Consider the following 16,182-nt stretch of genomic DNA (forward strand, 5'->3'; position numbering starts at 1 on the left):
TTTGCCTTATGTATTGAGTTGTTCCTATGTTGGGTGCATAAATATTTACAATTGTTATATATTCTTCTTGGATTGATCCCTTGATCATTAGGTAGTGTCCTTCTTTGTCTCTTGTAATAGTCTTTATTTTAAAGTCTATTTTGTCTGATATGAGAATTGCTACTCCAACTTTCTTTTGATTTCCATTTGCAGGGAATATCTTTTTTCATCCCCGTACTTTCAGTCTGTATGTGTCCCTTGGTCTAAAGTTGGTCTCTTGTAGACAGCATATATATGGGTCTTGTTTTTGTATCCATTCAGCCAGTCTATGTCTTTTGGTTGGAGCATTTAATCCATTTACATTTAAGGTAATTATCAATATGTATGTTCCTATTACAATTTTCTTAATTGTTTTGGGGATTTTTTTGTAGGTTTTTTCCTTCTCTTGTGTTTCCTGCCTAGAGAAGTTCCTTTAGCATTTGTTGTAAAGCTGGTTTGGTGGTCCTGCATTCTCTTAACTTTTGCTTGTCTGTAAAGCTTTTAATTTCTCTATCAAATCTGAATGAGATCCTTGCTGGGTAGAGTAATCTTGGTCGTAGGTTTTTCCCTTTCATCACTTTAAATATGTTCTGCTACTCCCTTCTGGCTTGCAGAGTTTCTGCTGAAAGGTCAGCTGTTAACCTTATGGGGATTCCTTTGTATGTTATTTGTTGCTTTTCCCTTGCTTCTTTTAATATTTTTTCTTTGCATTTAAATTTTGATAGTTTGATTAATATGTGTCTTGCTGTGTTTCTCCTTTGATTTATCCTGTATGGGACTCTCTGTGCTTCCTGGACTTGATTGACTATTTTCTTTCCCATATTAGGGAAGTTTTCAACTATAATCTCTTCAAATATTTTCTCAGACCCTTTCTTTTTCTCTTCTTCTTCTGCGACCCCTATAATTCAGATTATGTAGTAATTTAGATAGAGAAAAATGGTGGGAGCAGATGGTAAAATGGACATGACAAGCTCAAAAAACTCTGGTGCCACAAGAAACAGCCCCGTATTTGTATAATCCATCATCAAAACCATCAGTAAGTCCTGTTATCTGTATTCCCAAAAAATATCCTGGTCATCCACCTCTATTCCTACCCATGTAATCACTGCAGTCGATATAGCAGTTGAGAGGGAGACCGATCCTTGTGGGATCCATGGTGTGAGGGGTTTGGAAGATCTTCATGGGACCTGACCTTGGCCTTGAAGTCTGGACTGGATTTGGAAGCATTCTTAGGGGGAATTCAAGGCACAGAAGTTACATGAGCAGGGAGTGGGAAATGAGGGCAACAGGCTTAGGGAAACGGGAGGGTTATGAGGTCTCACAATCCTTCTCAAGCTGGATGAAGACCCCCCAAAGATTTATTATCTCAAGAGGCAGAGAGTTAGGCTTTAAGCACAAATGGATGCTGAAACTCAGGTGGTGTCATGAGTCTGGTTCTTCCTCTCTCCGCCCCAAAGCTCTGCCCTCTTCAGTGTCAGCTTCACTCTCACAGAGGCACTTTCTACAAGGTGACCCCTGGAAACATCAGGCTTATGCCCTCCTAGTTGAGCAACCAGAGGGTGAGTGTTTCTGTTTTCCAATAGCTCCCACAGAGCACCTAGAATCTTAGCTGAGTTAGTTGAATCAAGTCTCATCTCCATTCCCAAGTTGATCCCTGGGATCAGGGGGATGAAATATTCTTATTGATCAGGACTGAGTCATGGATCCCCTTTGAAGGTGGGAAGTGAGACCCCACGTGAACCAATGGGCCAGGCATGAAGAAAGGGTTGTTCCTACGAAGGAAAACTGAGTTATTGTCACCAGAAAAGGGAAGATGGATGCTAGGGAGGAAAAAGCAATATATTTCTACCATGGAAGCCAATCACGATGCAGTAGATGGTTTGACATTTTTTTCAAACTCTTGGGCAGCCAGGAAAGTATATGTGGTTATGTTCTGAAGACCAAGGGAAATGCCAAATATAACCCCTGGAGAAGAATTTATGATAAAAACACCCCCTGGCAGAGCAGGGGTTGTCTGCCCCAGACTCAACAAATGAAGCCCAGCTTAACTGCTTGCAGTCTTGGATGAATTTCTAACTCTTTAGCCCTAGGAGAGGAAAAATTGCATAGACAACCTGCTTTCTCTCCTTGGCATGCTGAGCCTTGGAGAAAGTTATTTAACCTCTCTCAGCAGTGGTTCCCCAGCTATAAAAATAGGATGACAATCTTTACCCATTCAGGACTGCAGGCAGAGCTAAAGAGAGAGCAGGATCTATAACAAGACTTTCCAGGTTGTGGGCTGGACAGCAGTATAGAACTGTGGCACTAGGACTTTGGAGTCTTCACAGGTTTAGTCATCTGAAGGGTTTAGAGAAACATTTTCCCCAACTCTCAAAACACTCGGCAATGTTCTCTCCTACTTGTGGTGTTAATGAGAAAATAAAATTTTCTAAAAGTGTGCTTTATCTGTTGACATTTGTGCCTCCTGTGAATCCCAAACCATGATGGCAATGGCAAAATCTGAGGACTACCTGAAGTTGGTAGCAGTATCCTAGAGCACAGGGGTTAAGTGCACTAGTTCTGGAGAAAGACTTTCCTCTGCCAGGAGTGGGTGATGGAGAGGTGAACATATGTCTGTTATTGATGAGTTCAGAATCTAATAAGGGAAGGAGGAGGAGAGAGCGAGAGAGCTAGAGAGAGAGAGAGAGAGAGAATGAATAGTTACAAAAAATTATTCTCTAAAATAGAAGTTGGCAATCTAAGACCCACAGACCCAATCTGGCCCACTGCTTGCCTGTTTTTATATGGCACATGAACCACTTTTAAATGACTGAAAAAAATCAAAAGAAGAATAATATTTTTTGACAGGTGAACATTGTATGAAATTCAAATTTCAATGCCCATAAATAAGGTTTTATTGGTACATGGCCCTACTTATTCGTTTACATAATATCTGCAGCTGATGTTGTAGTTCAACAGCAGGAATGAATAGCTAAGACAGAGAGTGCATGACTCACAAAGCCTGAAACATTTTACAGAAAGTGTTTGCTGACTCTTATTCTAGAGAAACAGATTTTATTTCAATGAAAGAATGATATGAAGAAGAAGGGGAGAAGCTTTCAATGCAATATGCATTTGATCTGGGTCTTGAAGATGGGTAGGATTTTAATAGGAAGAGATAAAGTGAGGGGCCATTAACCCAGAAGCTTATATCCCCATTTTATAGTTGAGGACCAAGAGGCTGAGGGGTGGAGCTGGAACTTCAAGTCAAGTCTGACTTATTTCATAGCTCAGCTCTTTCTGACTTCCCCCTTCCAGCATTTATAAAGCTTAAAATGACTGGGTAGAAACTCTAAAGAGGCCTGAATGCCTTCCTAAGGAATCCAACCCAATTCTGCACCTAGTGGGCTGTCATCTAAAGCTTGTGAGTTGGAAAGTCATATGAGCCAAGCCATGATTATAGAATGATTGTCAGCAGTTACATAAAGAGTAAGTTAGAAAGAGGAGGGAAATGATATTGAGTAGAAGAGTTAGGAGACCAAGACTGGAATCTGGATTAGAGCTAACGAGAATTTCATCAAGGATAGAGGGAGTGGGCTCAGGGAAAGACATTGAGGAAAGATAGAAGTAACAAGTCTATCAATAGATACAGGAGGTGGAAGAAAGATGGCTTCTTGGATTTGAGTCTAGAATGATGGAAGCATTGGAGAAGGCCAAGCCTGGCTGTGGAAGATGATGTGTTCCACTCAGCCTATGCTGTTTGGAGTAATGGCAGGATATCCAGTGGAGTGGTCTAGCTGACTGTGCCCAGCTCAAAACTAGGCTGCTTTGACCTGGATAGCAGTGGGGTAGAGAGGCAGAAAGAGATCTCAGAAAGGAGGAAGGGGTAAAGTATGCATGTGTGAAAAGAAAAAGGGGCAGGAGCTAGGACCAAGTGTAATGTAGGATCCAGAGCAAGAGTGGCAAACTTATAAAACAGGGCAGTTGCTAATGGGTAAGGTGGGCCAGAGAGGGCAGTGGTGAAGCTAAGAGCTCATGCCCCATCTAAAGGAGGCAACAGTTTCTTAGTCTGAAGGGATATACATGCAGCACTGCCAGATATGACTTTTCAGAGTGGAACATTGGATATTTTCTTGTAATCTTTTGATTTTTAAATGTTGGCAAGAAATTCAGTTAAAATAAAAACACTAAACAAGTGAATCAAACATTTATTAAGGGTTGGATCCAGTCTACAGGCCACTAGTTTGCAGTATCTTACCTAAGAAGTCCATACAATTTAAAGACTTTTTGGGGTTCTCTCTCTCCAATCCCTCCTGAATCACTCTCTTGAAGCCCTTCCATCCTCCCTTCTGGGGACTTTCTAGCATGTCTCCAACACAGCAGTGTTTGTGCCAGTGACAGCCTGTGGCTGAGATGACAGGTTTCTTGGGTGTTCCATATTCAAATCATAATAATCAGAGGAGAAAAGAAACAAATTCAGCAACAACAAAGACCAACCCACAGAAGATAATTAAAGAATAACTTTGTCTATGACAATGATAGAATAAAAGGAAAAAATCTCTTGGGGACCCTGGCTATTCTCCTGGCCCTCCGGAAGAATCAGACAATAGCCAGAGGCAGAGATGTCTGGCTGTGCTGGGAGGGAAGATTGCAGTGAACAATCCTGAAATGTCCTTGAAGGACAGCACCAGGGTCACCATCTGACTATTGTTGAGTGGTGAGCTGGGTTTGGAGATGCGTGAATGTGAACTTTCTCCTAGAAGTCTGCCTTACTCTGTCCCCAGGGCCCTGCATCTGGGAGGAAGAGGTCTCATCATGGAATGCATTGAGCAGGTGCTCCTTCTATCTTGAGCTTCTCTGGGTGACCTTGGAAAGGCCACTTCATTATAAGGAACTCATCAAACACTTTTTTTCTCCAGACGAATGGAGTTACATGAATTCAGCAGAACTTCAGGGAGGGCCTACCATATTCCTAGCCTTGTGCTAAGGACTGCTGAACACATGAGATGAGGAGAAGCTGCAGCCCTTCTTTCTCCTCAAAGGGCAGAAGAGGTATGTGGGCAGAGACATACATATTCCAGTCTGTGTCCAGGGGCTTGAAGAAGGTGAGACAAGCCTGGCTGGGGAGCTGAGAAGGGTTTCCCATTGGAGAGTGTTGAAAACAATGACACATCCCAGCCTTCTTAAAATAACATTGCTGTTTATATTGTCAGATTTTGGACTTGCTTGGAACCTGTCATCCTTCCTTCTCTCCTATTTCTCCTTTTTAGAATGGTAATATTTGTCCTATGCCTGTCCCACCATTGAATTTTGGCAGAACATTACTTGTTTGATTTCGCATCATCAGGTTCACATCTGGAGAAAGACTTGCCTCAGAATGAATCATACTTTGAGTCTTACTCATATTTGATTTAGATGATATTCGGATGAGACTTTGGACTTCACGTGTTTCAGTTGATACTGGAATGAGTTAAGACTTATGGGGTGTGCATCCCCCTTGGGATGCAATAAATGTATTTTGCATATGAGGACATAAATTTTGGGGGGCACAGGTGGAAGGCTATGGTCTGAAAATTTGTATCCCTTCAATATTCTGTTAAAATCCTAACCCCCAAAGGTTAGTAGGTGGAGACTTTGGGAGGTGATTACACAATGAGAATGAGGCCTTCATGAATGGAATTAGTGTTACCACAGAGATCCTTAGCCCCTTCCATCATGTGAGGACACAATGAGGAGTCTGTGATCTGGATAAAGGGCTCTCCCTAGACCATGCTGGCATCTCGAGCTTTGATTTACAGCCTCCAGAACTGTGCAAAATAAATTTCTGTTGTTTATAAGTCAATCAGTCTGTGGTATTTTGTTACAGTAGCCTGAATGGACTAAGACAGACATCACAGAGGACATCGGTATTTCTCCTTCTGAAGACTCATCAAACATGCCCTGGTAGAAAGGGCTGAGCCATGCCTTCTACTGGTATTGTTTAAATTGTCCTTTAAATGAATAAACAAAGGATCAAGTCACTGGCTGCTAAGAGCAGCAGTGTGTAGAACCAGAAGAGACATAAAAGACCTAGGAAAAATAATGTGATTGACAATCAAATAGATAGTCAAGTTTGAACATCAATGCAAAGAAATGCTGAAGGAAGTAGGAAGTAATAGGATGGAAATGAGCAAGATAAGAGATCAGAAGAGGAGAATCAAGTTCAGAGACAAGAGTGGGAGGTAGATAACTGAGAGAGAGTAACAAGTGCTTTCTATAAGTCTGTGTGACCTCACCAAAGGATTGAGCAATAAATTAGATAAATAGGTATTTTCATGAAGATAATCTGCATATATATCCATCACTGTAATGTTGAAAATGTAGCTGGTGCTGGGAGAAGTTAACTCTCAGTATATGACTTGAGAGACAAAGATACCACAAAAAAAGAAAATTTCAGGCCAATATCACTGATGGATACAGATGCAAAAATTCTCAATAAAATATTAGTGAACCAAATCCAACAATACATTAAATGAATCATACACCATGATCAAGTGGGATTTACCCCAGGGATGCAAGGATAGTTCAATACCCACAAATCAATCAGTGAGATACACTACATTAACAAAGTGAAAATAAGAGGCATATGATCATCCCAGTAGATACAGAAGAAGCTTTTGACAAAATTCAACATCCATTTATGATAAAAAGTCTCCAGAAAATGGGTATAGAGGGAACATACCTCAACATATTAAAAGCCATATATGATGAGTCCAAGCTAACATCATACTCAATGGTGAAAAGCTGAAAACATTTCCCTTAAGATCAGGAACAAGACAAGGGTGCCCACTCTCTCCACTTTTATTCAACATGGTATTGGAAGTCCTAGCCCCAGCAATCATACAAAAAAAAGAAATAAAAGGAATCCAAACTGGAAAGGAAGAAGTACAACTGTCACGGTTTGCAGATGACATCATACTCTACATAGAAAATCCTAAAGATGCTACCAGAAAACTACTAGAGCTCATCAATGAATTTGGTAAAGTTGCAAGATCCAAAATTAATATACAGTAATCTGTTGTATTTCTATACACTAATAATAAACTCTCAGAAAGAGAAATTAAGGAGACAACTCCATTTACAATCACATCAAAAACAATAAAATACTTAGGAATAAATCTAAGGTAAAAGACCTGTACTTGGATACCATAAGACACTGACAAAAGAAACTGAAGGCAATGCAAAGAGATGGAAAGATATACTGTCTTCATGGATTGGTTAAGTATATTGTTAAAATGACCATACTACCCAAGGCAAACTACAAATTCAATATAATCCCTATCAAAATACCAATGGCATTTTTCAAAAAACTAGAACAAATAATTTTAAAATTTGTATGGAAACACAGAAGACCCTGAATAGCCAAAACAATCTTAAGAAAGAAGAACAGAACTGGAGGTATCACACTCCCTGACTTAAGACTATACTATCAGTACAACAATGCTATAGTTATCAAAACAGTATGATACGGGCAGAAAAACAGACACATAGAACAACGTAACAGAATAGAGAGCCCAGAAGTAAACCCACACACACTTATGGTCAATTAATCTCCAATAAAGAAGGCAAGACTATACAATAGAGAAAAGACAATCTTTTCAATAAGTGGTGCTGAGAAAACTGGAGAGCTACATGTAAAAGAAGGAAATTAGAACATTTTCTCACACCATATACAAAAATAAACTCAATATGGATTGAAGACCTAAATGTAGGACTGGAAACCATAAAGCTCCTAGAAAAAAAACATGGGCAGAACACTCTTTGACGTTAATTGTAGCAATACTAATTTGGATCTGTCTCCTAAGGCAAAGGAAACAAAAGGAAAATAAACAACTGGGACCTAATTAAACTTAAAAGCTTTTGCACAGAAAAGGAAACCACAGATAAAACAAAAAGACAACCTACTGAATGGGAGAAAATATTTGCAAATGATACGACTGATAAGGGGTTAATATCTAAGATATATAAGCAGCTCATACATCTCAATACCAAAAAACAAACAGCCCAATTAAAAAAATGGTCAGAAGACCTGAAGAAATATTTTCCTAAAAAGACATACAAATGGCCAACAGGCACATGAAAAGATGCTCAACATCACTAATCATCAGAGAAATCCAAATCAAAACCACAATGAGATATCACCTCACACTGGTCAGAATGACCATCATCAAAAAGTCTACAAACAATAAATGCTGGAGAGGGTGTGGAGAAAAGGGAACCCTCCTACACTGTTAATGGGAATGTAAATTGGTACAACCACTATGGAGAACAGTATGGAGGTTCCTCAAAAAACCAAAATTAGAACTACCATATGATCCAGCAATCCCACTCCTAGGTATTTATTCAAAGAAAATGAAAACACGAATTCAAAAAGATACATGCACCCCGATGTTCACAGCAGCATTATTTACAATTGCCAAGATATGGAAGCAACCTAAGTGACCATCAACAGATGAATGGATAAAGAAGACATTGTATATATATACATGATAGAATATTACTCAGTAAAGAAGAATGAAATTTTGCCATTTGCAACAACGAGCCCAGAGGGTATTATACCTAGTGAAATAAGTCAGACAGAGAAAGACAAATACTGTATGTTATCACTGATATGTGAAGTCTAAAAACTAAAACTAATGAATATAACAAAAAAGAAACAGACACAGGTATAGAGAACAAACTAGTGGTTACCAGTGGAGAGAGGGAAGGGGGAGGGGCAATCTAGGGGATTAGGAGGTAAAACTACTCTGTACTGATATAAAATAAATAAGTTACAAGGATATATTGTACAGCACAGGGAATATAACCAATATTTTATAATAACTTTAAATGGAGTATCATCTTTAAAAATTATAAATCACTATGCTGTACACCTGAAACTTATATAATACTGTACATCAGCTTCTCCTCAATAAAAACATGACTTTGCCTTCACCACAAAGCAAATCAATTCTAATGCCTCTCTCAGCTATAGTTTTAAGCATCCTTTAAAATCGTAGCACAGTATTTCAACCCAGTTGGCTGGTGAATCTGATCCTAGGATTAATTCCAGCCAGTAGTTGTGGTAGTCTCAACTTGCGAGAGATGATTGTGTACAAATTTGCCCAATTCTGTGTTCAGTGATGCCACATTGTTAATTTGAAATTGGCCATGGTGGGAGTATTTACTGACAGAAATAGGCAAAAGCCACAAATAAACCCTCCACCTCCAAAAACCTGTTGTTGAAGAACATTGACCAGCATACCACACAAATGGGTATCAGATGGTATGGTACCATGGGCTCTTTGGCTGGGCAATGGTTCTGACAGTGACTAATTTGTTGGTTGTAGCAAAGTGTGTTAGTGTTTAAAAATTTGTTCTTATTGTTGCACCTTGCCCAGTTCAATGCGAGATGGGGTTGGTGGGGGCAGGGGGGGAGGAAACATTAGAGGGAATTTAAGTCACATAGGAAGGAGTCATTCTTAGTATAATGATTCTCCTAGGGAATGTGATTAAGTCCAACTTTTCTATTTATTTTCTTATTTTTTCCACTCTGATCTGAGCAACTGATCATGCAACCAGACTCCACCTACATCTGGTAGTAAGATTTGGCAGGAACAGTTTGGAGATAGAGAATGCCAAATAACTCACACTAAGACTTAAAAACAAGTGGACATCTCACAATATCTTAAGCTAGATGGAACATTAGTGGATACTGGATGCTCCATCCCCATTCCCTCTTCAAGGTCAACACATCCATCCCCCAGTTGCTGGGAATATCAGCTGCATTGGCTCATAGCTGCAACCCTCACTGGTAGTTGCCCTTGGGAATGGGGAACTGCCTTGCTCTCTTAGGGGTCAGCCCATAGCCAATGACTGGCTGATGCAAAATGCCAACATCTTGTCTGAATTGGAACAACTCTGAAGAACCACCCTAGTTCCAGAATTAGGATTGGCTGAGTCCTCAGCTGAAGCCTCACTTCCCTCTGTTCAATGCACTTTTCATACTTTCTTACATATGATTCTTCCAAGGGCACTCTCCAATCAACCTCTGCCCACAATGGCCCTTTGTTCCCATGGGACCAAGTTTAAAACAAAACCCTAAATCCATCTGGCTCAATTACTCACCTGATGCCTAAGTCCCCTCCACTGCCTCTAACCAGAGAGGTCCATCCCTGCTGCTTCATCCTCTCATTGCAGCAAGCCAGTCTTGAGCTTGCTGAGAAGCTCTACTTGTTAGAAAGCTTGTCCTTTGTTTGAGTTGAAATCTACCTCCCTGTTTAGAAAGAGTCTGATTTTCCAGGTACACATTGTGTGATCTGATTTTTTCTAGCTGACATTGCTTTGGACATAGAAGAGGAGTGATGTACAGTCCCAGTCCCTGAGAACCTTCCTGAGAGAGAAAAGACATGCTGCCAAAAGGGGTGCCTTAGGATTCAGAGAAAGGAGGGAGCCCTGAAGGGTGATGATGGAGCAGTTTCTTGGGGGAGGTGCCTGTTAAACAAGGCTCACAGAGATGTGTAGGATGTGTTCAGGTACTCGACAAAATGGTTTTCAGAGGAGATGCTGGGCATGCTCACCAACTGAAACGTACCTCTGTTGTTTTGCCTGACCTACTTTCATTTCCTCTTCATCCGCGAACAGCTTTGACTTTCCTTTGGGGGTCTCCTCTCTCAGTCCACATGATTCAAATCAGGTGGCCACGCTCTCTCGGTTTCAAGAATGAGCCTGTGATTCACGTCTGGCCAGCCAGCTTTTTTCTCCCTCTTGACCACAGTGATGGACATGTGACATAGTTGGTCTCATGGTATTCAACCCCAGGACTTTTATTAGAGTTGCTGGGAGAGAGATGCTTTAATTTTGTTGCAGTTGTTAGACTATATAAGAGTAATCCATGAGACTCTGTGGACTAAACCAAGAGGAAGGGAGAGTGTATTACTCAGAGAAAGAGAACCAATAGGAGATACAAATATAGATACAGATATATAGATACAGACATAGATATATCAGTGGAAATTTATTATAGGTGTTGGCTCACATGGTTACGGAGGTTCTAAATGTCACCTGAATTGGCTCACAGCTTCAACCCTCCCCGGAAGTTGCCCTTGGGAATGTATTGCCTTGCTCTCCCGAGTGGTGGCCCACAGCCAGGAAGACCCACGACCTGCCATCTTCAAGTTGGAAAACCAGAAATGTCAGTGGTCCAAAGTCTTGCAAATCAGGGGGCTAATGGTATAAGTTCTGACCTGAGTCTGAAAGCCTGGGAAACAGGAGTGCTGATTTCCGAGGGTAGGAGTAGATGTATGTCTTAGCTCAAGCAGAGAGACTGAACTCCCCTTTCACCTTTTTGTTCTATTAGGTCCCTCAGTGGATTGGATGATGCCCACTCATATTGGGAAGGATCATCTGCTTTACTCAGTTCACCAATTCAAATGCTAATATCTTCTGGAAATACCCTCATAAACACACCCAGAAATAACGTTTTATTAGCTATTTGAGCATCCCTTAGCCCAGTCAAGTTGACTCGTAAGAGTAACCATCACACAGAACTTAGCTCAGGGGGGAGTTATAGAGAGGGAGGGAGAGAATAAGGCAGAGAGAGAGAGAGAGAGAGAGTTGTATTTTAATTTAATGATATTGTTTGATCCCTGCTTAGTCTTTACAGTTGAATAAACTTGAACCTAAAATTATTTTTGTGCTGAAGCCAATCTGAATTTGATTACATATTACTTGCAACAAAATGACACCTACTTAATGTAATCATGAAACTGGTACTTAAACTCTGGTCTAATGTCAAAGTCCTGGGCTTACTCTTCAGCACAGAGTAAGCAAACTTCGTGGCAACAGAAAGCTTTCTAGAGAAATGGGACCTACAATGCAGCCAGAGAAGTCTGTAAGGGCAGCTCACTAATTCCATTTGTAAAAGTTCAGACATATTTGTTCACTGACTACCTAAAGTTTTAGGATACTATCAGTTTTTCTTCCCTGATTGGCCCTCTCCATCAGCTCTTCTGCAGAAGTTCCACCTTTCTAGATGAATTGCTTTTAGAACAAGTGCCTCTTCAGGCTCATCTTCTGCGAATTCCAGATGCCCAAGTAGCTTAAATGACTTCATTCCTGATGTGAATTTGAAAATTCATCATTCAAAGTGATTCTTAATCTACAGACTGTCTTAAAATCATGAGAAATACAGCATTGGGTTGACCCCACACTTCTATCTGTGATGTGGGCATTAAGGACATTGCAGGCAGGGTAAATCTCTACCCCATCCATCTCCCCACCCCCCAGGATTTCAAAGACTTTGATCATTTCTTTCTCAGCCTTTATATTTCCAGAACAAAGCAACCCATTTTGATCTATCCTTGGATGGCATTCCTGCTCCCACCTCCTTGATCATTTTCGATGTCCTCCTCCTCACTTCCTCTAGCTTCTTTATGTGTTTTAAAGGTATGCCGAGAACTGCACACAATATTTTCAGAGATCAGAGAATCAGGCTTTTATCTTTACCTATTGATGTTAAAAAATTTGATCATGATAAAATGAATCATTCTGAGGAATTTGTATTGGAATTTAAGCCCAAAGTCATTCATTCCTTCTTTCACCTACTCACTGAGCTATTCGATAAGAAATTAGGAAGATCCTCCTATTTTTCCAGCCTTGTGGTAGGCCTTTTGGGATACCAAAAAGGATGAGAAATCATTCTCTTTCCTTCAGGAGTGTTTAATAAAGCTGCTAATGCAAGACCAACTTATAAGAAGCCACCAACTATAATGTCTCCCACTAGAATTTTACTTGAAACACTGAAGTGCTTTTTCACTTATTATCTCGTTTGATTCTCACACCAGTTGCATTTTCATAGTGAGGGGCTGAGTCAGGGAAGTGAGGATACTCAGGATTCACATGTAAATCATCTGTCTCCAAGTTCATGAGCCTTTCCTCTGGACCATGACCCCCCTTTCCAATCATCACTCAGAAAAGGTCTTAACTCTGAAGTTCTGAGACACAACAGTAAATATTGAAACTCTGAAGTGAGTTGCAGTCTGAGATAAATGTGAGAATAAAAAGTTTCCATAATATGAACACCTTTGCAAGGTGGGCTTCTGAAATACAATTATTCCAGTTGAGGGTCTTTCTGGAGTCTTATTAATGGATCTGGAATGAGCTGAGCTTACCTTTCATGTCAACCCCATTCTAGAAGAACTCTATTCCCATTGCTTTGCCTGCTGTCAGTCATTTCTTCTTCATCCAAATACAAAATCTTGATTTTGGTTGACATATCTCCCCTCTCCCGTTCTCAGTTCAAATTTGAATGACTCTAACCTCTGGGTCTAGGAGGGGGCATATGGCCTGGCCTGGTTACTCAACCCACCATTATCTCCATGTTTCTGGAATTGGTCCAGAGATGTGGACATGATTTATTGGCCAATCTGTGACAATAAGGGTCAGCCCTGTGGTTTCTGGAAAAGTTGGCAAGTTCTCTTGTTGTTGGGAGGTAAGCATGAAGTCCGAGAATAGTCACATAGAGGAAAGCAGAGTAGAGAGGTGAACTAGATGACTGATGAAATACACTGAGCATCCCTTAACAGCCCTGGACTTTCAGTTACATAAGCCAGTGATATCCCTCTTTTGCATAGCCCAACCTGAGTTGTGTTTCTGTAATTTGCAACCAAAGAGCCTTGACTAATATTCCTATCCACTTACAAATTTCCTTCTGGTGACGCAGGCTTCTTTCTCTGTTTCCCTCTGAATCCAGTAATCTTGTAGTCTTTCTTCAACCATGATCCATGTGCTTTAGTATATCACTTTTTCAATTTCACTAGACTTAGAGCTCCATGAGGATTGGCACCTCATCTACTTTATTCACCACTTAATATCATCAGAGCTGAGTAGTAGAATCAACTCCATAATGACACTGGGGATGATGCCACATTTCCTCAGTGCTGGCTGAAATGAATGCAAAAGTTCATTTTAAGCTTTTGATAATCTAATATGGTATTGCAAGTAATTTATTACTAAAAATAGTCAAATAAAAGTACTGAAGTTTGTGAATTACTTCTCTTTTTATAACCTATGCTAGAATCAAGTTTATCCCTATAGCATCACTGTCACTAAAATTCCAAGATGCCTTCCTGAATGGGAATAAAAGAGTGTGTGGGACATTATGAATAACTGAATAACCCAGAGCCTTTCAAACTATGTGTTGGCCTGCAGTGAGTGTCCATGACTGAGTTATAATTTACATTTGTCAAAATCACTAATTATTTTAGTGATATGGAGTGGATTTTATCAAATCTCGTCATGCAAACTAGAGAATATTGTGCATTTTTATCCATCATTTTGGTCATAGGGGAAAAATCTTAGGAATCAGGGCCTAATGTAGTACCTTCTCTTTCGGTTCTTTAATCTGGCCACTGAATTACTTCAAAATTCTAGTCCACAACATTTTTCCACTAGCTACCATTTCCTATAATAGCCAAGGCATTTTTATTCTTTGTCCAGAACATACATCATGCCTAGTATCGCCACTTTTCATGAAAATCACTCAACCAGAAACTCTTTATTCTTATATATTCCAATTCTGCTCCTCTTTCTTTATACCTAGGCAAACCTCACCACTGACATGAAGCTAAGTGCTATCCTCCAACCTAGAAAATATTCCCTTCTATTTTAAAAAATTGTTAATTTTTTTTAAAATTTAGAAATAGTAAAATTAATTATTTTGGGGGTGAATAGTTCCAGGAGTTTTAATATGTGTGTAGGTTCAAGTAACTACCACCATTATCATGACACAGAGCAGTACCAACAAGCCAAAAATAACCCCTGTGCTGCCCCCTTTGTAGCCACAGCCTCTCCTACTCCAAATACCTGGAAACCACTGAGCCATTCTCTGGCCCTATAATTTTCCTTTCACAGAATGTTATATAAATGGAGTCACACAACACATAACCTTTGAGATTGGCTTTTTCACTTAGCGTAATGCCTTTTAGGTTCATCCATGTCGTTGTGTACGTAAATAGTTCATTCTTTTGATTGCTGAGTAGTAATCCATTGTATGAATCTACCACAATTTGTTAAGCTATTCACCTGTCAGTGAACATTTGGGTTATTTCTAGTTTTTAGCTTTTTAGTTTTTTTTTTTTTTTTTTTTGCGGTACACGGGTCTCTCACCGCCGTGGCCTCTCCCGCCGCGGACCACAGGCTCCGGACGCGCAGGCCCAGCGGCCACGGCTCACGGGCCCAGCAGCTTCGCGGCATGCGGGATCCTCCCAGACCGGGGCACGAACCCACATCCTCCGCATCGGCAGGTGGACTCTCAACCACTGCGCCACCAGGGAAGCCCTAGTTTTTAGTTTTTATAAATAAATATGCTATAAACATTTGCATAAAATGTAGACATATGTTTTCATTTTTCTCAAGTAAATATATAGGAGTGAGTGTCTGGATCAGACATATGTAATCATATGTTTAACTTTATAAGAAACTGTCTCTTTTCCAGAGTGGCTATACCTGTACCATTTTGCATTCCCACCAGCAATGTACAAGAATTCCAGTTGCTCTGTATTGTAATCGACACTGGATATAGTCAGCTTACTTAGTGGTGTTTGATTATCTTTTCATGGGCTTTTCTTGCTATCAATATATCTTCTTGGGTGAAGGAATTCTTCAAATCTCTTGCCATTTTTATTAAATTATTTTCTTATTGTTGAGTTCTTTATATATTCTGGATGTAAGTCTTTTGTTGAATATGTCACTTGAAAGTATTTTTTCTCAATTTGTAGCTTGAGTTTTTATTCTCTTAATAGAGTCTTTTGCAAGGCAATAGTTTTTTGTTTTGATGGCACACAGTTTATCAATTTTTTTCTTCTAAGAATCATGCATTTTGTTCCACATCTAAGAACATTTTACCTATCACAAAATCATAAAGATTTCCCCTATTTTCTAGAAGTTTTACATTTAAATATATGAATTAACTTTGTATAAGGTAAGACATATGAATCAAGGTTAATTTTTTTGGCATAGAGATCTTCAATTGTTCTATCATTATTTGTTGAGAAACTTCTGACTAGACTGAAAAAGAAAGTAAAGAGAAGACACAAATTATCAGTAACAAGAATGAAAAGGGGGTTATCATCACAAGCCCCATAGACATTAAATGCACATTTATGC

Source organism: Hyperoodon ampullatus (assembly GCF_949752795.1).
Source record: "Hyperoodon ampullatus genome assembly, chromosome: 18".
Lineage (NCBI taxonomy): Eukaryota > Metazoa > Chordata > Mammalia > Artiodactyla > Ziphiidae > Hyperoodon > Hyperoodon ampullatus.